At 41.7% G+C, this 24,831-nt stretch overlaps 1 protein-coding gene across 1 annotated transcript in view; it reads right to left on the bottom strand.

Annotated features, from left to right (window-relative positions):
* Nucleotides 1-23,536, bottom strand: part of Rad54l2 (RAD54 like 2) — a 99,515-nt gene extending 75,979 nt beyond the window's left edge. The window contains exon 1 of the mRNA XM_075964747.1: nucleotides 23,331-23,536. The gene's annotated coding sequence lies outside the window, so the exon portion shown is untranslated. The remainder of the gene's footprint in view (nucleotides 1-23,330) is intronic.
* Between the last annotated feature and the right edge of the window lie 1,295 nt (nucleotides 23,537-24,831).

Here is a 24,831-nt window from a genome sequence, read left to right as displayed (position 1 = left end):
CCAAGACCCAAACAGTAGGAAAGAGTCAACTCCTAACTGGTCTTAGGCACACATGCACCCACAAACAACCACACACACAATGTAATTTTTTTAAGTCAAGAGTATAAATGAAACACTAGATACAACTTCCAAATCCTAAAGACAGACTCCAGGCCTGCTTTGGAACAAGAAGCTAATGAGGTACCATCTCTGGTCCTCAGCCAGCAAACAGTCATCAAACATTCTTGTGACCTCTTCTCAAGTATACGTTTTCCCAGCACTGCAGTCAAATTGAAAATGTTTATCAAAACTTAGAAGGGGACTGAGGGCTGGGGAAGGGCAGGGTGACTCCTGCTCTCCGCAGCATGCAAGAATGAGGAGTTACTCTAACATAACAGCGAGGCTGAACAAAAGGTCCAGCTAAGTCAACAGTGACAGCTAACAGCAGAAACCCAGGGATAGTGACCAGCAAAATGGCTTGGTAGGAAAAGGTCAGGCTGGCTAACCAGAGAGCCCAAAGGACACACCTGGCTGCATCTCCCCATCACTTCAACTACAAGAGAAATACCACCAGGCCCAACTCTTCAACAAGGGTGCAAGGAAAAAAAAAAAAAACAAGGGTGCAAGGGACTCAATTCACAACCTCATACTTGCACAGTAAACACTTTGCCACATGAACTACCTCCCTAGCTTCTGAACTTTACCATTTTTGTAGTAAATAAAACATAGGCATCATAAAAATAGGCATGTTATTATTATAGACAGTCTGATAGCACGTAACTGTAATCTCCGCGTCTGAGGGCAGAGTAGAGACAAGAGAATCAGGTGTTCAAGGTCAACTGGTCCCTCTGCTGAGAACATCATGGTGGAAGGACACGGTGAACCACAACTGTCCATGACAGCCTGAAAACAGCAAAAGTACAAACAGGAAAAGGACAAGCAAGACACAATCTCCTGCAATCCACGCCTTGCACCTAAATCCCAATAATCAGTGGGGGTTCACACCTTTAGTCCCAGCCCTCAGGAGGCAGAAGCAGGCAAATCTCCAAGTTAAAGGACAGCCTGGTCTACAAAGCAAGTTCCAGGAAAAACCCTGACTTGAAAAACAAATCAAAACAAAAACATTATAAGCTGAGTACCAGCTCATTTGGAAGTCCTGTAGTACACACCAGTATGTTGGCTATCTTATGATAGCCAATGTTCAAGTCAAGAAGAGCCTGATTCCATTTCCAATTATATGTATAACATATTCCAAGATCTGTGCTGTCTAATTACTAAACAAATAAAATTTGTTTCAGGGTGCTCATCTCTAGACCAATAGCTAGAATACAGTTTTACCCAAAAGTTACATTTAAAAACTGGCTCAAAAACAGAAAACAGGAATTCTTCTCAGATAAAACTAGATAAGCCAATTCTACAAAGACTGAATAAAACACTGTAGGATGAAAAAAATTAGAGACATCATACAATAATCACATTATATAGCTTGTCATAGTCAAGAAGAAAATCAAGTGGGGTTCTGGAATATATGAACTGGCTCTGAATCCATGGGAAGCAAAGAGTAATCAAGTGCAAGTAGCCAAGGTTATTAAATTTAAGACTTCTAAAACATAAATAATTTTTATGTCAAGCCAAGGAAAGCTAACATAAGCAGCAAGAATAAATGCTTTGTTTGCATTAAGACTCAAGATTCCAAGATTCCAGGGCTCTTACTGAGAGAAACCCTGTCTCAAAAAACCAAAAAAAAGACTCAAGATTCCTCATTATAGATGAGCAAAGTGAAGAGATATGACCTAGGGAAAAGCATCAGTTGAGACAAAATTTAGAAAGCTAATCTATGTGAAAGAGTAATACTTTCCAACTGAATAGATTATTCTGTTGATGCTGGCTACTTTTCAGGCTGGTTTCTCAAGAACACAGCGTCTGTGTATACTTCACAAAGCATTCATTGCAGATCATTTAAGGAATGGTAACAGAACCAAAACTGGGCTACATGAAACTGCCCTAAAGTGAGAAAACAGGGCCAGCAACATGGCTGTCTTAGCTATTTTCCACAATGTTGTGGAAACTCCTCTGACAAAAGCAACCGAAGCGAGGATGGGCTGATTTTAGCTCCCAGTTCTAGGGTACAGCCCATCATTGCTGGAAATCCTAGCAGCAGGCTCCAAGCTCCTGGCTACACTGCTTTCCCTGGGAGGAAGCAGAAAATAATGAATGCATGAATGCATTTTTCCTGTTTTCCCCTCTTACACGGTCTGGATCCTCTGTCTTAAGCACGGCATCATCCACAGTTGGCATACCTTGCCACCTCAGTTAACAGAACCAAGCTAATTTTCTATAAGCACATCCAGAGATCCTTCTCCCAGGTGATCTGATAAAGATTCTGTCAAATTGACATTTAAAAGTAACTATCACAATGGCTCAGCCAGTAAAGGTACTCACCCACCTGGCACCGAGTTTGATCCCCTGAAGCCAAGAATCTGTGTCGTGTGTATTATGTCCATATACACACATGCATGTGCACACACACGTGCTTTTAAAAAATTAAATAATAGGGCTGGAGAGATGGCTCAGCCGTTAAAGGCTAGGCTCACAACCAAAAATATAAGAGTTCGGTTCCCAGCACCCACGGCTGTCTCTCCAGCCACCATAAAAACAAAAATAAATAAATTAAATAATAAAAAGAATTTGGTATGGTTATTCAGTGACTCGTACTTCATTTTAACCTAAGCAGGCAAGACAAACCTTGTGAGGCAGACAAAGAAAACTACCAATATCTAAAACAGATCACTCTACCAAAAAGGCATTTGACTTATTTAGGAAAAGTATATCTGACTATACAAAATACAATAGTACAAACTTTAAAGTTTTCAAGACTATTTTTAACATATAACATATATGAGGATCGGCAGAAAATAAGAATTAATACTTAAAATCCAACTTAAATAAAAAAAATACATATGAACAGGGAGTAAAGATATGAAGGAAATGCATCCAAAAATAAATCATTTTTATCTCTGGTTGGTAGTTTTACCTAAAAAAAGTTAATATCTTCTTTATTCTTTTGTTAGATGTCTTCAATCCCAGCACTAGGGGCGTAGAGAGAGACAGGATGACCATTAGCAGAAATAAAGAGTTCAGAGCCCCTATCCCAGGGCTAAGGAGAGAGACACTACCTCCAAAAACAACTTCAGGGGTGGTTAGATCTCTTTGTCTCTCTTTCTACCATGTCCACAGAGAATAAATTACCTTCTTTTTCCTTTTACTAAAAAAGCCAACAATCAAGAAACAAAAATTTTAGAGGGGTTGCAGAAATGGTGCAATGGTTAAGAGCACTGACTGAGGAGCCTCAGGTTTGGCTCGCAGCTCCCACATGACAGCATACAACGCCTGTGACTCCAGTCCCAGAGAGGCCTCTTCTGGCCTCCAAGGGCACCAGGAACACACATATACACATAAATTTTTTAATATTAAAAAAAATCCAATTGGGCGGTGGTGGTCTTGTTGGAGGAAATGTGTCACTGTGGAGGTGAGCTCTGAGGTCTCATATATGATCAAGCCACGCCCAGTGTCTCTGATCACTTCCTGTTGCCTGTGAGTCATGCTGTAAGAACTCTCAGCTCCTTCTCTAGCATCGTGTCTGCCCGCAGGCTGTCTTGCTTCCCACCATGATGATAAGGGACTAAATCTCTGAACTGTAAGAGAATCACCACAATGAAATGTTTTCTTCTCTATGAGTTTGCTGTGGTCATGATGTCTCTTCACAGCAAGAGAAACCCTAAGACAATTATAGTTTTATATAAACATTCCTCTAGATATATAAAAAGAAAGTAATTCCAGAAGAATTTAGTATTCAAAAATTAAACTGGTATTGTTTGCTGCTTGGATCAATACAGTAATTTTACGAACATTCCAATCTGTAAACTGTTCCTACTGATTCTCCCCTTCATCATTTCTAGTAGGTCAATATTTCTCTGTGAGTCAGTAATTCTCTATAGCCCTCAATTATTCTTTAATTTTTTCCTATAGAATAATAACCAATCACACCATGAACTAGCCACATAAACAATTTCCAGTCAGTACTCAAGAATTTATTATATTTACCTATAATCTTAACACTTGGGAGGTACAGACAAGAGATTCAAGAGCTTAAGGCCAGACAAAGCTATATATTGAATTGGCATCCAGCCTCAGCTACACTAGACCCTGTCTTAAAAAAATAGCCAGGATTGTGGCCAACACCTTTAATCTCAGCACTTGAGAAGCAGAGGCAGGAAGATCTCTGTAAATTCAAGGCCAGCACAGCCTACATAGCAAGGCCACCAAAGACTACAATCTCAATATTTAAATTATTTCTGTCTGTCCATTCCTCTTCTCTTTTCTTTGTTCAAATACATGCTAAACCTAAGTAAACTGAAATGTGAGATGTAATGTGATATAATCAGAGCACATAGTGGCTCAAGCCTACAACCTCTATTCTCAAAAGCAGAGGCAAGTGGATCATTTAGAGTCTGAAGCCAGCCTAGTCTACAATGGGAGATCCAAGCCAGCCAGAACTACATAGAAAAGCTATCCCTACTTCCCCCACCCAAAAAGTTACCGGCACTTCTGTACTGTGGGGTACAAAAAGGAAGTCTTGGTATCCATGGGTTTAATGATAATCTGGTTCAGGGAACAATTCAAGGCTGTATTTATTAAGTGCTTAAATGAATGATAGAGATCCCATCTACACTAGAGTTCAGTGAAAGAAGCATCAGAATCTGAGGTTTTGATACTGGTTAGCATTCCTGGAAGAGACAGACTTGGAGACAACCTTTAAAGCATGGAAAAATTAAATTACACAAGTGACAGGAAAAAGAGAAAACTCCATATAGAAACCATCACTTAGATATGAAAATTGCTGGAAATACAAAGTTTTCTGGAATGGCAGATAAAATTACTCAAGAACATAAATATTATACATCTATTATTAAACAGTAATGGTTAACACAGAAAATATACCGATGAGTGGATCCTGGCCACAGAATGACTGGAGCCCTTCCAAGAATGGCCCAGTCAGCTGATACAGATATGAAAGCATAAGCTATGTAAGTACAGCAGTAACAGAAAATACTACAGTTCTTCTGTCAACTGATGGGATAGAGGAATAAAATGCAGATTATCTACAGAAAATATTGCATTCTTCAGGGATAAAAAGAATAAAGTGCCAGGCATCATGGAGGCTTAGCCTGTAATCCCAGCACTCAGCAGAAGATTCCGACTGTACATATCCTGTGCAGTTGCTAAGGAGTCTGAGCTTTGTCTTGAACAAGGACTGGCAGGTTCAACCACTATGCACTGAGCTCTGAAGCTCAGAGTATCCTCCCATAACTGTATACACAAAATCCTCCCTATGATTTGCTCCTTCTGAAATCACAGAAGGATCTCAAACAGGCAAGTGGCTTCATGTGAATTTTCAATTAATAACAAAACTGGTGGCTGTGCAAAAGCAGGGAAATTAGGCAGAAAGCTGTGTGGCCATCTGGGCACTAAGTGATGAGACCTTGAACTACAATAATGGCAACAAGAAGGGCAAAAAGCATTATCACTTAATAGGAAGTAAAACCAGAAGATCTAAATGGTAAGGGGCCCTACGAGTCTTGCTCATCACTAAATTCCAGCATCTACATTCCTGAGAGGTTAAGTGACTTGCCCCAAACATAGACAGATAGGGCAGAGTAGATAGAATGTAATTCTGATAGACTCCCAACTCCAAAACCTAAGCTTTTTCTGTGACCCTGGCTTCCAACTTGAACAATCTGGTAACAATATTGCTGACACTGAAATGACAAAAAGGCAACTAAAAATAGACCAGGGTCAGAGATTTGGGTGTTCTCACTGTATAAGAGGTGGTATATGGTGAAAAGAAGAGTCAGGAGTGAGCTAACCCAAGAAGAGTGAAGAAATGGAGTCTGCACAGAAAGTCACAGAGCAAAGCAGAGAATGGGGCCAGAGTGTGTTTACAAGGAAGGCGTAAGCAAGCTGAGCACGCACAAAAGGGTCAAACTCCACAGAAATGAGCACGTCAGATGGGAGAGTCGCTGGAAGTGGCAGCATGCAGGGCTGGGGTTCACTGAAAACATAGATCCCATTACTACTAATAATGAATGTTATATCTATTATTTTTGTATCCTTCAACCCTCAAAAATTTTTATATGTATAAGTATAGGTGCCTACAGGAATTTAAGTGTACTCCCTCTATGCAAGCATCCAAAGAAACCAGAGGGCATCAGATACTCATGGAATTGGGAGTTACAGGAGGTTGTGGACCACCTGATAAAGGTGCTGGACAATAAACCCAGGTCCTCTGCAAGAGTAGCAAGAGTATTTTTGTTAGTTTACAGTCATCATTGGACTAGCTGGACCACACTAAGCCTTTCTAATAAGCCCCTTTTCTAATAAGCCCATGAGGATCCCACAGAAACCTCCTGTCCACAATATTTGGGCATAGTATTATATATGTTCCTTTTAGGTATTGTTATGTTTATCTACATGCCCTGTCTGAGTTTTCATGTGGCCTAGGATGCCCAAAACTTCATAGGCAATGGAAGATAAACCTGAATTCCTGATTCTCCTGCCTTCAACTCCCAAGCTTCATATCCAATCTTATATTCCATGTTTTCTCTTACCTAAGAACTTTTCTATTGCTTCCTCTTTTGCACTTGTACTCCCTTTCTGATATAAGAGAACAGAAGGATGCCACTGTGTAGGCATCTGTCTGATAAAAGCTCCTATTAGACACTCCTGCTGAAGACACTTTGTGTCATATGACTAGAGTCCTCGTTGCCAGCCATTAAAGGCTCTCACACTAAGTTACTTGCAGTGGCTCTGGACTAATAAAACAGAAAGGAAAGCTTCAGAAAATGCAAAGGAGTCAGTCAGGGCTGAAGAGATGACTCAAAGATTAAAAGCACTGACTGGTTCTCCCAGAGGCTCTGAGTTTAATTCCCAGCAACCACATGGCGGCCCACAGCCGTCTGTAATGAGACCTGGTGCCCTCTTCTGGCATTCAGCAATACATGAGGGCAGATCACTGTATACATAATAAATAAATCTTAAAAGAAAATGCAAGAGTCTTCCTGAGGTTGAGTGAACACAGAAAGTATTCTTTGCCCTCATCACTGAAGGGCACTATCTGATATATAACTTATAAAAAAATATTATCTTAAGAAGTTGCCAAAGCACAGCTGACATTTGCTTAGAAATTTCCAGTTGTAAGAGCTTGAGAGGGGTGGAGCACACCTCTAATCCCAGCACTCAGAGGCAGAGGCAGACAAATCTCTGAGTTTGAAGCAAGTCTGGTCTACAACATGAGTTGTAGATTATTTAAAAAAAATAAAAGACAAGGGTCTAGAGAGATGGCTCAGCAGTTAAGAGCACTGGATGTTCTTCCAGAGGAACAGGGTTCATTCCCAGCACCCACATAGCAGCTCACAGCTGTCTTTAAGCCCAGTTCCAGGGGACCTAGTACCATCATACAGACATATATGCAGGCAAAACATCAATGTACATAAAATTAAAAAAAAACCAGGCAGTGGTAGTGTAAACCTTTAAAACCAGTACTAGGGCCAGGCAGTGGCGGTACTTGCCTTTAATCCCAGCACTTGGAGAGGCAGAAATAGGCGGAATCTCAAGGCCAACCTGGTCTACAAATCGAGTTCCAGGACAGCCAGAGTTGTTACACTGAGAAACCCTATCTCAAAAAACCAAAAGGAAAAAAAAATGGTTAAGAAGTTGAAAAAGTCTGGGCAGTGGTGGCGCACGCCTTTAATCCCAGCATTCGGGAGGCAGAGGCAGGCGGATCTCTGGGAGTTCGAGGCCAGCCTGGTCTACAAGAGCTAGTTCCAGGACAGACACCAAAGCTACAGAGAAACCCTGTCTCAGAGAAAGGAGATGCTTTGGGTGAGATATAATTCATTCAATTTTGTTTTATGTGCATTGGTGAGGGTGTCAGATCCCCTTGAACTGGAGTTTCAGACACTTGTGAGCTGTTAGGTGGGTGCTGGGAATTGAACTCTGCTCCTCTAAAGAACAGCCAGTGCTCTTAACCACTGAATCATCTCTCCAGCCCCCAATTAATGATTTCTTAGGAAGGATATGTTGTAATAATATATTGTTTTAATTTAAAGAATTGTTCCAAAAGAAAAGTAGATACAAGCTAAAGTATGTCACAAAAAGGGTTGTGAGCTGGATGGTGGTGGTGCACACCATTAATCCCAGCACTTGGGAGGCAGAGGTAGGTGAATTTCTATGAGTTCAAGGCCAGCCTGGTCACAAGAGCTAGTTCCAGGACAGCTAAGGCTGTCTTGATAAACCAAAGAGAGAGAGAGAGAGAGAGAGAGAGAGAGAGAGAGAGAGAGAGAGAGAGAGAGAGAGAGAGAGAGAGAGAGGCAGGCAGCAGACTGGGGGTGGGGGGTATGAAGAGGGCTAGGGAGATGGCTCAGAAGAGCACTTGTTGCTTTTGTAGAGGACCCAGGTTTGATTCCCAGAACCCATGTGGAAGGCTGCAATTATCTTTGGGGATCTGACTGCCCCTTCTGTATTCCTGGGGCACCAGGCATACACATGGCGCACAGACATACATGCAAGCAAAACACCCATACAAATAAAAAAAAGTATGTTTTTTAAAAGATTTATAGAGGATGAAATTTAAAAATTGGTGTATGATTAAGTTGACTGTATGTTTTTGGTGTTTGTTTGTTTGGGGGTTTTGTGTTTATTTTTTGAGATAAGGTCCCACTATGTAGTTGTGATGGCTAACCTTGGTTGTCAACTTGACAACAACTGTAATCAGCTAAACCCAAGCAGCTGGGCACAGGAAGAAAGGATTTTATTGACTGGATCATTTGAAATCATGGCCCTAATCTGGGTCATGCCTTCCAGTAGCAATCTACATAAAAGGCCAGGGAAGAAGGATTTTGTTTGCTCTTGCTGGCAAGTACATCTACCCTTTTCTGGAGGCATTCCTTCCCTGGGATTAGAACCAGCAGTTCTCTAGGACTTCCCTGGGATTCCAGCACCAGACTTGCTAAACCATCCAGTCTTATAGACTGGACAACTATGGAATCCTTGGCTTTTCCTTCCATCACTGTTGGACTACTGGGACCACAGCCTATAAGACACTCATACAAATGCTCTTTTAATTTATACATACACATACATATGTAAACACACACGCTCATTCTTATCAGTTCTCTTCTTTCAGAGAACCCGGACTAATACAACAGTGTTGGAACTTACTATGCGTCCCAGAGAAAAGGACTGGATCAGGAACATATGGTTAGAAACAGAAATAAAGACGATTTATTGAGAAAGGGTCTCTGAGCTAAGAGAGGTGTCACGTGATTTTAATCCCAGCACTTGAAAGGCAGAGGCTGGTGGATTTCTGTGAGTTCAAGGCCAGCCTGGTTTATAGAACAAGTTCCAGGACAGCCAGCTCTGTTACACAGAGAAGTCGTTTCTTGAAAAACCACAAAGAGAGACAAAATAAACTTTAAAAAATAAAATAATTTAAGGAAGTAAAAAAATCTACTTCATCTTTCTCTTGCTTCATCTGTAAAGTGGGAATGTCTGCCTCTGGGTTTTGGGAGAAGATAGAGTAAAAACATAAAATAAATGAACAAAAATTGTTTTTTGTAGTAAGAAGACTGCTTGTTCGCTTGTTCTTTTCCCGGCTGTCCAGACTCCCAAAATAATCACACAGAAACCATATCATTTAAATCACTGCTTGGCCCACTAGCTCTAGCTTCTTATTTGCTAACTCTTACATCTTGAATTAACCCATCTCCATTATTTTATATTTTACCATGAGACTCACGGCCTACCGGCAAGGTTTCACCATGTCTGTCTCTGATGGCTCCATGGCTTCTCTCTGACTCTACCTCCTTTCTCCCAGCATTCAGTTTGGTTTTCCCTGCCTACCTCTATTCTGCTCTGTGCAGGCCCAAGACAGTTTCCTTATTAAACAGTGATATTCACAGCATACAGAGGGGAATCCTACATCACCTCCCACTATTACATATAACAAGACAGGTATCAAGCAAGAATTATAGTTACAATATTTATATCTATTTTATCTTTTATCATAATTCACAAAAACTACATCTATTTTCTATCTATCCTTCAACTCCATCAAAGACTCCAGAAGGATATAATATTACCTAAGTAAACAGGAAGTACATTGTAAGCAACTTCCAAAACTCTAGAATTAACAGAGACATCTTGCTTCCTGGACAGTCACCCAAAGTTCTTCTATATCATTGGGGCATCTATCTTCAGCCTACAGGCTCATAGTATCCAATAGACTTTTCCATGAAGCAGGAAATGTCAAAGACAGTTTGCCTACATTGGCAGTTGTCAGTCACTTTTTTCTGTGTCCTGCAGAATGTCTGGCAGACTCTTTCATGAAACAAGAACCCCGAAGGATGGTCTCACCTTTAGGCAAGTTCTGCAGTCATCTCTCTGCGGGTCTTGCATGCCCAGTTCACACAGCAGTTTTTTACGTATTTTTTGTTTTGGTTCTAACTCTGAATGCCACAATCCCTTGCTATACAATTTTTCCTTATTTATTTATTTATTTATTTCAGCACACTTATTCATTCATTCATTATTTATTTGTTTATGTATTTGTTGGGGCATGCATATATGGTCAGATCATGTAGGTTTCAGGGATCAAATTCAAGTCATTAGACTCAGTGGCAAACAACCCTTACCAGGCAAGCCAGCTCACTGGCCCCTAAAGTATAACATAGTTGGATGTGGTAATTCATGCCTATAATCTCAGTTCTTAGGAGGTATCTTGTTAGGGTTTCTATTGCTGTGAAGGGACACCATGACCATAGTAACTCCTATAAGGAAAACATTCAATTGGGGATGGTTTACAGTTTCAGAGGTTTAATCCATTATTATTATCATGGTAGGGAGCACTGCAGCATGCAGGCAGACATGGCACTGACCACATATTGATCAGAAGGCAGCAGGAAGCGAACTATCTGTCACACTGAGCAAAGCTTGAGCAAAAGAGACCTCACAGCCTGCCCCCACAGTAACACACTTCCTCCAACAAGGCCACAACTTCTTCAACAAGGCCACACTTCCTAATAATGCCATTCCCTTTGGGATTATGGGGCCAATTACATTCAAACTACCACAAAGGTTTAGGCTAGAGGATTTCCAGGATAACCTTGGCTATAGAATGAGACAACACATAACAAACGAAAAGGACACATTTATGAGCTATACTTAACATAGGAAAGCAAGGATTTTCTGTAATTACTTATCAGGGCTTCCATGAAACCATGAGTGAGTGTCAGCACTGTCGGTGTGTTTGTGGGAGCTAAACTCTTCTATGTTTTTATTGCTTCCAACTTAGACTAAAACAGCAACGTAGCTCAAAAAAACACCTTCAGTTTAACAGCTGCTGTTGAGTTGGAGTACCTTCTCCTCTGCCTCACTTTTCCTCTGTATATCATATCCATTTCTGGGCTAATCCTAACTGCAGTTATTTTTTTTTCATGTTTTCTTTTTCTTCAGTCTGGTATGCTTATTACCTGCATGAAAACAGCCGCTGCATTACTGAAGCTTCAATACGCTTAGTAACACCTTTCTGAAGGATTTCTATATGATATGATCACCCAAAAAAATTACATCACAGTCATTTCTTTGGGGGAGGGGTTCTTTGAGACAAGGCTTCTCTGTGTAGCCCTGGCTGTCCTAGACCTCTCTATATAGATCAGGCTGGCCCTGAACTCAGAAATCTGTCTGCCTCTGCTGGGATTAAAGACATGCCACCACACCCAGCAAATCACAGTAATTTAAGTGCTATTGTGTATTTCACTACTGAGAACTAAGAGTATCTTATAGTAAGAAATGCTTTTAATCTCAACATTCAGAAAATATTTGGAAGGTGGACGTAGGCGATTTCTGTGAGTTTAAGGGCTAGCCTAGTTTACCTAGAGAAAGATTCCTGGCCAGCCCAAGGCTACATACAATGAGAGCCTGTCTCCAAAAACAAACAAACCAACCAACCAACCAACAAACAAACAAACTAGTGAGGCTAGGGCCATGGGTCAGCTGGTAAAGTTTCTACTGGTAAGCCTGACAACTTGAGTTTGATTCCTAGAAAACACATTCTGGAACACAGTGGAAGAAGAAATTAACTCCCTTGAGTTTTCCTCATCTCCACACATGTGTGCTTGAACATGACAGACAGACTGACTGACAGACAGACAGACAGGCAGGCAGATAAGTGGATGGATGGATGGATGGACGGACGGACGGACGGACGGACAGACAGACAGACAAGCAGACAGACAGGTGATAGGGAAACAGAGATAGATAACTTTTTTAATAATCAAGAGAGTAGAGGCACAATATACTTTTGTATCTTGTAGGTACTAAGACATCTTAAACAGAACATATCAGTTTCAGTACTGATCTGAGCAAAGAACTGGTACAAATAGTTCCAAAGTCACTGAATCCAAAACCCCAAATAAAGCTTAGTAAAATAATCCTCTTTCCTGAGTGTAGAGTCGAAGAGCCTATCGAGGCCTCCAGAAAGCCCACCAGCTAGCAGAAGTCACAACATCCTGCTGTTGAATTCATTTCCCACTCCCAAGTAGGTAGCAACTTCAGCTTCATAGCAGGTGCCTGGAGCTGGTGTACAAACTAAAGACTCACTTTTTACACATGAGGGCAAAATGCCTAGAGCAATAAAGAGCCAGTGGAAGAGCTAAACAATACCAATGAAAAACTGCTGCATTTGCTACCAACGAAATCTAAGATCCAAAAAGAGCAAGTAACAGTCCCCAGCTGCCAAACCCACGAACGCTGTCAGGTTTGATATAGCACATGCCATTATTTCCAGCACCTGTAAGGCTGGAGCAGCGGGGACTGCAAAAAAAAAAAAAAAAAAAAAAAAATTCAAACACAGCCTGGGCTGTACAGCAAGACTCTGTCTTAAAGAAGAAGGTATGGAATAAACACTATTTTCCCAGCAAAGCGATACCTTTAGTAACCTAGAATACAAAAGCAAAGCATTGCTGCAGTCCATGAAGATCAGGTGCATCCTCAAAGTCAGGACCTTCATCATACCACTACATAAAATAATGTCAGATCAGTCATAAGCAGAGGTCTTTTTTAACTCCTCACTCAACAAACATTTGCTAAGTAGCTACTCTTTGCCAGTAATGGTTAGGTACTGGGAAATAAAGGTAAACAAAACTAGGTGTTGTGACACTCATCTGCAATCCCAGCACTAGGGAGACTAAGGTAGGAAAATCACAAGTTCCCTACAAGTTGTCCACTGGCTTCCACATGTCAATTGACCTGCATGTGTGCATACACACACACAGAGAAAATAATAAACATATTTTTAAAAAGAGAAAAAGGAAATAAAAGTTAAAAATCTTGTCCTGGGGCTAAAGAGATGGCTCAGTGATTAATAACACCTGCTACTCCCGAAGAGGACCCAGTTTTGGTTCCCAACACTTACATCAGATGGCTCACAACCACCTGTTAATCCCAGTTACAGGGGATCTGATGCCACCGTCCAGCCTCTGAGGGCAACAGCCATACATGTGGTATACACACATATATACAAATATACACACATGTACATAAATTTTAAAAACATATTAAATCTCTTTTATAAGTCCTATCCTTGAGTAGTTTGAAATCTAGTCATGGAAGACATTCATAAACACCAAAACTGAACTAATCAGTATGGCTACTAGTCAAGCACCCCAAACAGCAACGCATCCAAAGGAGGGACAGCCATTTTTTGGGAGCTTTCATTAGGTGCAGATGATAGGAAAATAAATAACAAATGAAAATGAAAACAGGGCTGGGAATGAAATCCAGGGGTAGAGTATTTGTCCTGACATGCAGAGAACCTGAGTTCAACTCCTCAGAAGTTGTGGGTATATGGAGAGAGGCCACACACTAAAATGAAGCACGTTGGGGTATTCAGAGTTACCTATAACTTAAAATATTTCAGCATTTGTACGATATTAGGTCAAGCAGAGAACTGGTATGAATAGCTTCATAATTACTGAATTCAAGTTCCCAATAAAGTTTGGTCAAATAATCTTATTTCCTGACTATGGTGAGAATGAATTCAGTCAGGCCTCTAAAAAGTCTGTCAGACCCAAAACCATTTATAACCTTATAACTTGGCCTCATGTATCAAAGTAATTACAGAAGAAAAGAAATAAAAAGGTAAGGGGGTAGGTCAAAATCTTTTAAAAGGTTGCATCTGAGCCGGGCGGTGGTGGCGCACGCCTTTAATCCCAGCACTCGGGAGGCAGAGGCAGGCGGATCTCTGTGAGTTCCAGGCCAGCCTGGTCTACAAGAGCTAGTTCCAGGACAGGAACCAAAAGCTACAGAGAAACCCTGTCTCGAAAAATAAAAAAAAAAAAAAGAAAAAGAAAAAAATAAAAAAGGTTGCATCTGAGACATGTGAGATGCTTACAATATTTCCAGGCCACTAAGACATTATTTTCTCTTAATTGGAACTGAAGACTTCTCTAAAATGAAGGGACGATTTCACTAATGTAAGACTGCAAAGGATTTAAGGGTTGCTTATTTCAAATCACTCTGGTCATGCCTAATTTTCCCTTGAATATTAGTGGAATTTTGTTTTTCACTAGGGAGGTAGAGGTATGCAGATCTTTAAGTTCAAGGCCAGTCTGGTATACAGAGTGAGTTCCAGAACAGCCAACTACACAAAGAAACCCTGTCTTGTAAAACCAAAATTAAATAAATAAACTGAGTAATTCTCTAGCAAGCCTGCAACCTTTGTTGTACGTCTGAGACTGGGTGGTGGTGGCACACACCTTTAATCCCAGCACTTGGGAGGCAGAGGTAGGCAATGAGTTCAAAACCAGCCTAATCTACAGAATTCCAGGACAGCTAAAGCTAAAAAAATGTCAGAGGGCTGGGAAGAAGCTAGGTGGTTAAGAGCATATGCTGAGCACTCACATCAGGTAGCTCACAACTGCCTGTAACTCCAGCCCCAGATGACCTGATACCCCTCTGTCCTTCTACACACACTAAAACTAAACAAAATAAAATGTCTGAACAGAGTGCTAGATTCTTTCAAAGGCGCCTCAAATAGATGACAAATCTCTCCAGCATGTGGAGGCTTCCACACAGAAAGACAGAAGTCAGGTTCCCTGAGGCCAACAAAAGAAAGTGTTCTGTCAATGGGAATGTTCACTGTTCCCAAACAAAGACATGCCACAGAAATTGCGAGAGAGAAAAACCTATGGATATTGATAATGACCTTGGACTTTCTATATGCATTCTTACTTACCAGTACTAGAAAAAGACAATCTCAACAATTCCTCTCACCTGAGCACCAGCAGATGCACACTGGACAGATCTTGCCTTCCACACCAAACCAGGCAAGTGAATCCCTCACTTCTACACAGCACCTAGCTACGCTTTCCTACTATTACTTTGAATAGCAGTTCCTGTGTCCAGGTGCGGGGGCTCACACTTGCAACTCAACATTCAAGAAGCTGAAACAAGTGAACTGTTACAAGTTCAAAGGCAGTCTAGGCTATAGTGTGAACCTGCCTCAAAAAGAAGAGGAGGAGCCGGGCGTTGGTGGCGCACGCCTTTAATCCCAGCACTCGGGAGGCAGAGGCAGGCGGATCTCTGTGAGTTCGAGACCACCCTGGTCTACAGAGCTAGTTCCAGGACAGGCTCCAAAGCCACAGAGAAACCCTGTCTCGAAAAAAACCAAAAAAAAAAAAAGAGGAGGAAGAGGAAGGAGGGGTGAGATGAAAGCAGCCCCTATATAGTAATACACACTAACTTTTATTAATAGCCAGCACTGATCATCAATAAAGCACTTATGCAACATCTCCACTTCTCACTACAACCTCTAAAGGTCAAGAGTAAAGTGATATATGTGCAAACATGAAGACATGATTTTTATCACCAGAACCCGCATATAAAGCCTAGGTATGGTATCGTGTGATTATAATCCCAAAACTGGGGAGGCAGAAAAAAGTGGATCCCCAAGACTTTCTAGCCACCAACTTATCCTACTTAATTAAGGAAGGTCAAGGTCGGTGAGAGACCCTTTCTCCAAAAACAAGGTGGACCTCTGACCTCCACACCCACACATACACACACGAACATGCATACATATATAGATGTATACACACAACTTGCCAAGGGTCAAAGGCAAGAAATGGTCTGGTGGTGCACACATGTAATCCCAGCACTTAGAAGGCTAAAGCAGGAGAATGGCAAATTCAAGGTTAGCCAGGGTTACGTCCTAAGACCTAGCTCAAGAACAAATAAACAAAAAAGCAAGCAAGAAGCAAAAGAAAGGCTGAAAATTCATAGGATAAAAACGTAGATTATTGAATCTACTTTCAAACTAAGCAACTATAGTCTTAAATATTTTATGTTGGTATGGATTTTTGTATATTGATACAAATCTAAGTTTATTTTGTTAAACTGTATGTTTCTACTTTTGTTTAAGATATTTTGTATATTTATACAAATTTAAGGTTATTGTCCTTATACTGCACATTTGTTTCTGTTTTTACTTAGGTATTAGCTATACATCTCATACCTATATAGCTTGTCTACTTATGCAATGTGAAGTTTTAGTCCTTAAAAGCTATGCTGGATAATAAAGAAATACCGGTTAAGCCAGGCGGTAGTGGTGCACGCCTTTAATCCCAGCACGTGGGAGGCAGAGGCAGGCGGATCTCTGTGAGTTCAGGCCAGCCTGGTCTACAAAGGGAGTTCCAGGACAGGCTCCAAAGCTACAGAGAAACCCTGTCTCGAAAAACCAAAAAAAAAAAAAAAGAAAGAAAGAAAGAGTCACCTCTATCTATCAAACTTAATAGTCATGTTAATTAGATTTTCTAGGTATACAGAGATATATTTCAGATAATCTTCAAACACTTAAAGATCTACAGAATATGGAATTCAAGATGTTTTAATAACTTAGACTTTTCTCAACATAAGATGTGTCTGCTCTTGACAGCACTAATCTACTTCTAAAGAGGATGATGGGCATCAAAGAAACTCCATATAAAGTTTTCTTTCTTTGTGGCATAAGCTAGCCATTAGGGAAAGAAACTGCTCTTGCCTCGACGGCTGACAGCATATTGCCCAAACTGGACAAGCAGGACACAAAGAAAGGCAACTGTTGAACTTTCCCACGGCAAGGTAGGACAGTCCTTCAAAATCCTGCTTCTGAAAAAAAAATAAAAATCTATCAGATATTCTAGGCTTGTGGGCCAAGTATGGATGCCCCGATGCTTCAGAGGAACCCTGGGTGACTGTCCAGGCAGTCAGCTGTTTCTGTCATTTCTCACATTTTTTGGAAGTCACTTACTTGCACTTATACATACTCAAGTAATATTATTTCCTTCCTTCTCAGGTCTTTGATGGGGTTGAAGATGAGACAGTTACAATTACATTTCTCCCGAATCTTGGCAAAAACCATATTAGGTACAAAACTCTGACCTCTTCAGGAGAGGACAACTAATGGAGTATCTCTATAAATTTGCCAATTACTTATGGATTGGACATTGAGAATGTATTTCTTACTTGATAATTGTTCTTGTTGTGGTTTCATTTTTGTTATTACCTTTCCTTTCTACTTGGACAAAACTTAATAATAAGAAAGACAAAAAAGGAAAAATGTTACAGGAGTTCTGTCAACAGTCTGCTAACCAATTGAGAGGACCATTTTGGTCTAAGATTCAGGGTTTTCATTAGTGATGGACGAACCTAAGACATGGCAGCCCTTTTTGAGTGAGGATTGAGCAGCAAGGGGAGGTGGGGGGAGCTGGGGAGTAAGGGTTGGGGGATGTATGAGCAGTAGCTTGTGGCTCAGTTCAGGTTCCCTATTCTTTAATATTTGTCCACGGATTTTTGTTTGTTAATAAACAGTAAAGAAATGATTTTACAGGGAATGCAACCTGGTTTTGTAGTGTACTGCTTGCCATATACAATGCTCTGGGTTTGATCCCCAGTACATCATAAACCAGGTATTGTGCACACTTAAAATCTTAGCACTCAGGAGGTGAAGATAGGAAGATCAGAAGTATACGGTCATATTAACTACATAAGAGTTTGAGGTTAGTCTGGGTTACATGAGACCCTGGCCAACCTGGGCTATAAGACAGCCTATCTCAAAACAACAAAAACAACAAAGGAGCTGGGCTGTGGTGGCGCATGCCTTTAATCCCAGCACTCGGGAGGCAGAGGCAGGCAGATCTCTGTGAGTTCGAGGCCAGCCTGGTCTACAAGAGCTAGTTCCAGGACAGGAACCAAAAGCTACAGAGAAACCCTGCCTCGAAAAATCCAAAAAAAAAAAAAAATAAAAAAATAAAAAAAACAAAACAGCAAAACAACAAAGGAGAATGACTCTAAAGACTATGTTCTTTCCACTGTAATAGGCAATCTAAAGAAATTGAAAAGTCTACATGTGGCACATGCCTCATATTCCAGCACTTGTGGAGACAGAAGCATCCAGAGTTACAGGCAGTCCTGGGTTACACTGGACCCTGTCTCAAAAGCAACAAAAAAGAAAGAAATATCTCTAAACTTAAGTGAAGTTGAGTCACTCAAGTAGTCAAAAATACTTGAAGTATTCACCTTGCCTTCAAAGCAATGTATGAACCAGTTTCACTTTCTTTGACCAAGTAAGCCCAGACAAAAAGAAAATCTCAGTGCTATCTAAAATAATTTATAATCTAAGTATCTTGATTTTAAATTTATTTTTCTTTTCTTTTCTTTTTTATTATTGGTTTTTCAAGACAAGGTTTCTCTGTAGCGTTGAAGCCTGTCCTGGAACTAGCTCTAGGAGACCAGACTGGCCTCGACCTCACAGATATATGCCTGCCTTCCAAAACCTTAAGCAAAGCCTTAATTCTCCCAAAACCACAGTATAAAGGAGAGTGTGATGATTTCTTCAAAAACTTAGACATACATATTATTTGTAAATCATTGCTCGCTCAAGCACACAGAAACAAAATATTTTACCCTGTGTTTTTTCCCCTTAACAGGTATATTTAAATAAAATAGCACAATCCCATACCAGTATGAACATATGCTAATCTTTTTGCATGAAGACAAGCAATTATTATTACTCAAAATCAATGTACTAAAAAAACTTAAGCCAGACTGTAGTGGTACACAACTTTAATCATAGCACTTGGGAGGCAGAGGCAGGCAGATCTCTGAGTTCAAGGCCAGCCTGGTCTACAGAGTAAGTTTCAGGGTGGCCAAGTCTACATAGAGATACTCTATCTGGGGGGACTAGGAAGACTTAACTGTTCTTCTTAATAAAACCTTGCTATACCTGAGTCACTTCTTCATACATGTACAGCTACTTCGTAACTATAAACTAGCACTATTAGAATGTCAAAAGATACCACTTTAAGAGCTGCCTAACACAATTAACTGGCATAGAGAAGCAAATCATAGTTTATACATTAAACTTGCAGAGTGTGAACCTATCAACACCAACACAACACTGGGAGGCTGAGGACTGCCTGAGTTCAAGGTTGGGCTGAAGTCTGGGCTACTTAGTGAGTTCTGGGCTGAGCTAGAGTTTGAGATTCTGTCTCAAAAACAACCCATGGCTGGGCATGGTGGCACAGCACATGCCTTTAATCCCAGCACGTAGAGGCAGAGGCAGGTGGACTTTTATGAATTTGAGATTACCTTGATATACAAAATAAATTCCAAGCCAGTCAGAGTTACATAGAGAGACACTGTCTCAAAAAGGAATTTTAAAAGGAATTCTGGGCCAGGCAGTGGTGGCACACACCTTTAATCCCAGCACCTGGGAGGCAAAGGCCAGCCTGGTCTACAGGGTGTTACAGGATAGCCGGGGCTACACAGAGAAACCTTGTCCAAAACAAAACAAAAACAACAACAACAACAAAAGAATTCCAGGTTGGAAAGATAGCTCAGGAATTAAGAGTATTGCGCTTGCAGAGGACCTAAGTTTGATTCCTAGCATCCACATCACAATTCACACCTGCCTATAACTCTAGCTCCTGGAAGACTGACTAACACCTCTTAACCTCTACAGACACCTTGACATACAGACGTGTGCATACCCACATATACATAAAATATAATAATAGTAACAAATATTTTTAAAAAAACTTGCCAGACAGTGGTGGCACGTGACTTTAATCCCAGCACTTGAGAGGCAGAGGCAAGAAAAAGAGAAGAAAACTTTCAGAATCTCTGAGTTCAAGGCCAGCCTGGTCTACAGAGCAAGTTCCAGAACAGCCAGGGCTACACAGCAAAACCCAGTCTCACGAAAGAGAGAGAGACGGGGAGAGAGAGAGAGAGAGAGAGAGAGAGAAAGAGAGAGAGAGAGAGAGAGAGAGAGAGAGAGAGAGAGAGAGAACTTTTTTTATTGATATTTATTGAGCTTTACTCCTGAGTGAATTGGGAGCATGGGGACCTTGAGGGAGAATTAAAGGGGGGGGGGGGGGGGAGAGACAAGGAGGGGAGCAGAGAGAAAAAGCTTTTTAACGGAAATTCTTCTTTTTTCTTTCCAAGACAGGATTTCTCTGTGTAGCCTGGCTGTCCTGGAACTCATTCTGTAATCAAGCTGCCCTCAAACTCAGAGATCTGCCTGCCTCTGCCTTCCAAGTTCTGGGATTAAAGGCATGTGCTACCACAATGAAGCAACAGAAATTATTCAACAAAAGTTATTAGGAAAAAACTAAGAAATTACTTAAAGCCGGGTGATGGTGGCGCACGCCTTTAATCCCATCACTTGGGAGGCAGAGGCAGGTGGATCTCTGTGAGTTCGAGACCAGCGACCAGCCTAGACTACAGAGCTAGTTCCAGGACAGGCTCCAAAGCCACAGAGAAACCCTGTCTCGAAAAGCCAAAAAAAAAAAAAACAAGTCAAAAGAGTAGAAGTATCGATTGAATTTTTAGAAGTAGACTTTAGAAACTAAAAGAAGAGGCAAGCAAGATGGCTTCATGGTTAAAGTGCTTGCCATGCAAGCCTGATGACCTAGTTCATCCCCCAGAACACACAAAAAAGTAGACAGAGCGGACTCCAATCCACGGCATCTGACTACCACATGTACATGCATGCCCTCCACATCACACATATTCATATAATAGTGTGCTACAACAATGAAGCAACAGAAATTATTCAACAAAAGTTATTAGGAAAAAACTAAGAAATTACTTAAAGCCGGGCGATGGTGGCGCACGCCTTTAATCCCATCACTTGGGAGGCAGAGGCAGGTGGATCTCTGTGAGTTCGAGACCAGTCTGGTCTACAGAGCTAGTTCCAGGACAGGCTCCAAAACCACAGAGAAACCCTGTCTCGGAAAAAAAAAAAAAGAAAAGAAAAGAAATTACTTAAGTGGTTTTTTGTTTGTTTGTTTTTTGTTTTTGGCAGAGAGGTTCAAGACAGGGTTTCTGTGTGTACCTTTGGTGCTGGTCCTGTAACTAGTTCTTGTAAATCAGGCTGGCCTTGAACTCACAAGATCAGCCTGTCCCTGCCTCTGGAGCGCTGGGATTAAAGGCTAGCACCAACACTGCCAGGCCAAAAAAAAAAAATTCTTAAAGAAAAAAAGTCCCTAGAATTAGAATTATCAGTATAGGTACACAACTACTTCACTCATCACTTGACAACACTAGCCTGTACACTCTAGATAAATTCAGATGGCATATTGATTCTGATATGGCTTGTTCGTATTGCTTTCCCTTTAAAATATATAGACAACACTCCAACTTTTACCTGAAGAGTACATACAAAGTTCTAGTGCACAGCTGGAAGACTCAGCTGGGGTTTACACACTGACATAGACTGTAACATGGAAACAGAACACACAGATCAAAAGCACTGAAGATAGATAGCATTTTAGTGAAGATAATGTCCTGTGAGAGTTAGCGAGGATGCTGAAATGGTGATGACAAAGATTTAACAGATTGAAAAAATTTTTAACAGATTGAATGTAATCACTTCATGGCAGTAAAAGATAATGAAATTTCTAAAGAGCTTTGAACAGCAGAAACGATAAGACTTTTTCACATCCTTCTCTATAGTTACATATACTAAATAATGGAAAATAAATCAGTGACATCTTTTCAATTAGCTTGGATTTATAAGAATGGTACCGAAAGCTCTAAGACTTACAATATTATTATTGGGTTTAAGTTTCTCTGTCATTACAAACAATAGCCACAGTGCTAAAAACAAAATATGAGTCACAATTCAAAAAAGAGGGGAATGAGGGAAAAATGAACAGAGAAAGCTTTGGACTCAAATACCACTAAGAAATTCCTTACTTAAATGACTGCCAGCGACAGCCACCACTTTGACTTTGGAGTAAGAAGGAAAGGTCCACACTGTCCTCTCCTCTGGAACAAATTCATTAACTCCCCCCCCAAACACCCACTCTAGCCTCAAAGTCCAGGCACCAATACAGTCAGCCACATCCGCCTGCGAGAGCAGGATTCTAACAGATCTGAGTCACCCACTCCCCCGCAGTAAGAGGTCATCCTCTCTATCAGAAAGCCCACTCTGCAAAGTGCTCTTGTTCTACACCCAGATCGCCACCATGACCCATATAAAGCCAAGTCCTCCACCCCAGCAGTTGCCGGCCGTATTCTTCCCTCCCCAGCTCACAACACAACTCATCTCGGCCTCACCTAACCCAAGGCAGCCAACACTACTCCTATGACAAGTTTCCTATCAGAGAACCACTTTTAACTTGGGTACATCTGAGTCGCGAAGGACCCCATCCAGCTCTTTGCTCAACTCTTTTGTGCCCAACTAAGCTCCAGCCTTTCCAGGAACTAGTCACCAATTACCTCAGAGAAGCTAAACTCTCCAAGCCCAGTCTAATAAATTCCCACACCTCCCGAGGGGGTATGGAGGAGACGCGCCCCTATGTGCTTTAGGGATCAAGCCACAGAGGCCCCTAAAATTCGAATAGCAACCACTCTCCTCAAACCACGCCACGATATGGTCAGCTTCTAGGGAGTCGGTATCAAGCATCAAAAGCGCACAGCAACTGTAGTTAAGTCCCGGTAAATACGACTCCCTTCACTGACTACGAAATCCCCAAATATCAAGCCACTGAAGCCCCGGGTGTATGCCAAGACCCCGCCAAGCCTCCAGTCACTGGAGTTTCCCAGGTCGGACTCAGCTCCCCCAAGGCCCAAGCCGCCAGGAATAGCTGGCTGCCCCAGGCTTCTGCATGCCGGGGACCCTAGCCGCGTCCCCATTGTTGCGGGTCCCCAGCGGCCCCGGCAGGGAGTAAGCGGACCGTAGGGACTCTCACCTCCCGTGCCACGGATCCGGGCCGCACCGGACCGGGCTGGGCCGAAGGACCTCGCGTTCCGCCGCGCTCGCCTGGACGGTGTCTGCGGCGGCGGGAGCCGGAGCTGCGGCTGAGGCGGGAAGCAGCCAGCCAGGCCCGGGCGCCACGGGCTGGCTCTGGCCGAGGGTCGGTCTTCTCCGGCGGCGGCGCTCTCAGTCTCCGCTCGCGGTCCGCACCAGAAAGCTTCCCCTCCCGTCCCTCTCACCCAGACACCGGACGGGAACACGAGCCACCCGCAGCAAAGTTCCGCTGTGAGTCCTGTTGTTCTTTCCCTGTGGCGAAGGGATACTAAACAGCCCTTCTTGCCTGAACAAGGAGGTGCCTGAATAAGGTGCGTTTGCTACAGAGGACCTGTTCGGGAATAAGTTAGATGCAGAAAAATCCCAGGCCAGAACCTGCCTAGAAGTGCTAGGTTCAACTGAATGGATTTGCATTCATTAGCCACCAAAATCATTAATCAGTACAATTGAGCCTGAGCGCCTACTTTCCTCAATTTTGGGATAATGTCAAAACTTACCGGGGATGAGATGAGGCGGATCTAAGACTACATTGGCGATAAGCTCGTTACTGTCGAGAGTCAATGCTACCACGATTGTCGCCTCCAAAAGAAGTTATTCTCCCTTAAATTGATGCAAGCCATGTAATACTTGTTCTTTCGCCCTTCATCCCTACTTACCTCCTCATCTCAGATTTTCTGTTGGCCAAAGCTGTCTACAGAATTATCTAGAAGAGTAGCAGAGTCGGGGGTTAGGGGACTGGCTGCGGATGGGAGCTTCTTGTTGTTGTTGTTTTTGTTGTTTTAAACCACTGACTCCAGCACAGGTTAAAATTACTGGATTTTCTCTCTGGATTTGGAGATTGTTAGGTTGTACCCCACCACTTTCCTAAGAGCTGTATTGTTGTCTTTCTCACTACATTCCCTTGTCTCTTTCTCTCCCCTCAAGAAGTGAATATGGGTGAGAGACGAAGATATTGGGTAAATGGGAGTAATTTTTTTTAGTTTTATTTTGTTTTCCTCATGAAATTAATAGTATAAAAATTCTCCCTTCTGGACTTTCACAACTCTACATATCAGATATGGCTATTTTCAGAACATATTAGGTTATCAAAATTCAAGTGTGCTTTCCCAAACTATCTTTGGGAATTTAGATACGCCGCAGATACTCCAAAAAAAGGTAACACAAATTTGACATATTCTCTATTTTCCATTCTTACTCAACAGCTTGACTTCTGGAACTCTTTGATACTCTTCGCCTTGTCAACTCTTCAGAAAACCTCTGAGTGTCAGTCATTTGCACCTGAAGTTTTTGTTGTTGTTGTTGTTGTTTGTTTTTCGAGACAGGGTTTCTCTGTGATTTTGGAGCCTGTCCTGGAACTAGCTCTTGTAGACCAGGCTGGTCTCGAACTCACAGAGATCCGCCTGCCTCTGCCTCCCGAGTGCTGGGATTAAAGGCGTGCGCCA

Source organism: Microtus pennsylvanicus, chromosome 3 (assembly GCF_037038515.1).
Source record: "Microtus pennsylvanicus isolate mMicPen1 chromosome 3, mMicPen1.hap1, whole genome shotgun sequence".
In the NCBI taxonomy this organism is placed as follows: Eukaryota; Metazoa; Chordata; class Mammalia; order Rodentia; family Cricetidae; genus Microtus; species Microtus pennsylvanicus.
Note: the sequence above shows the minus strand (reverse complement) of the source record. Positions and strands in the feature narration are given on the sequence as shown.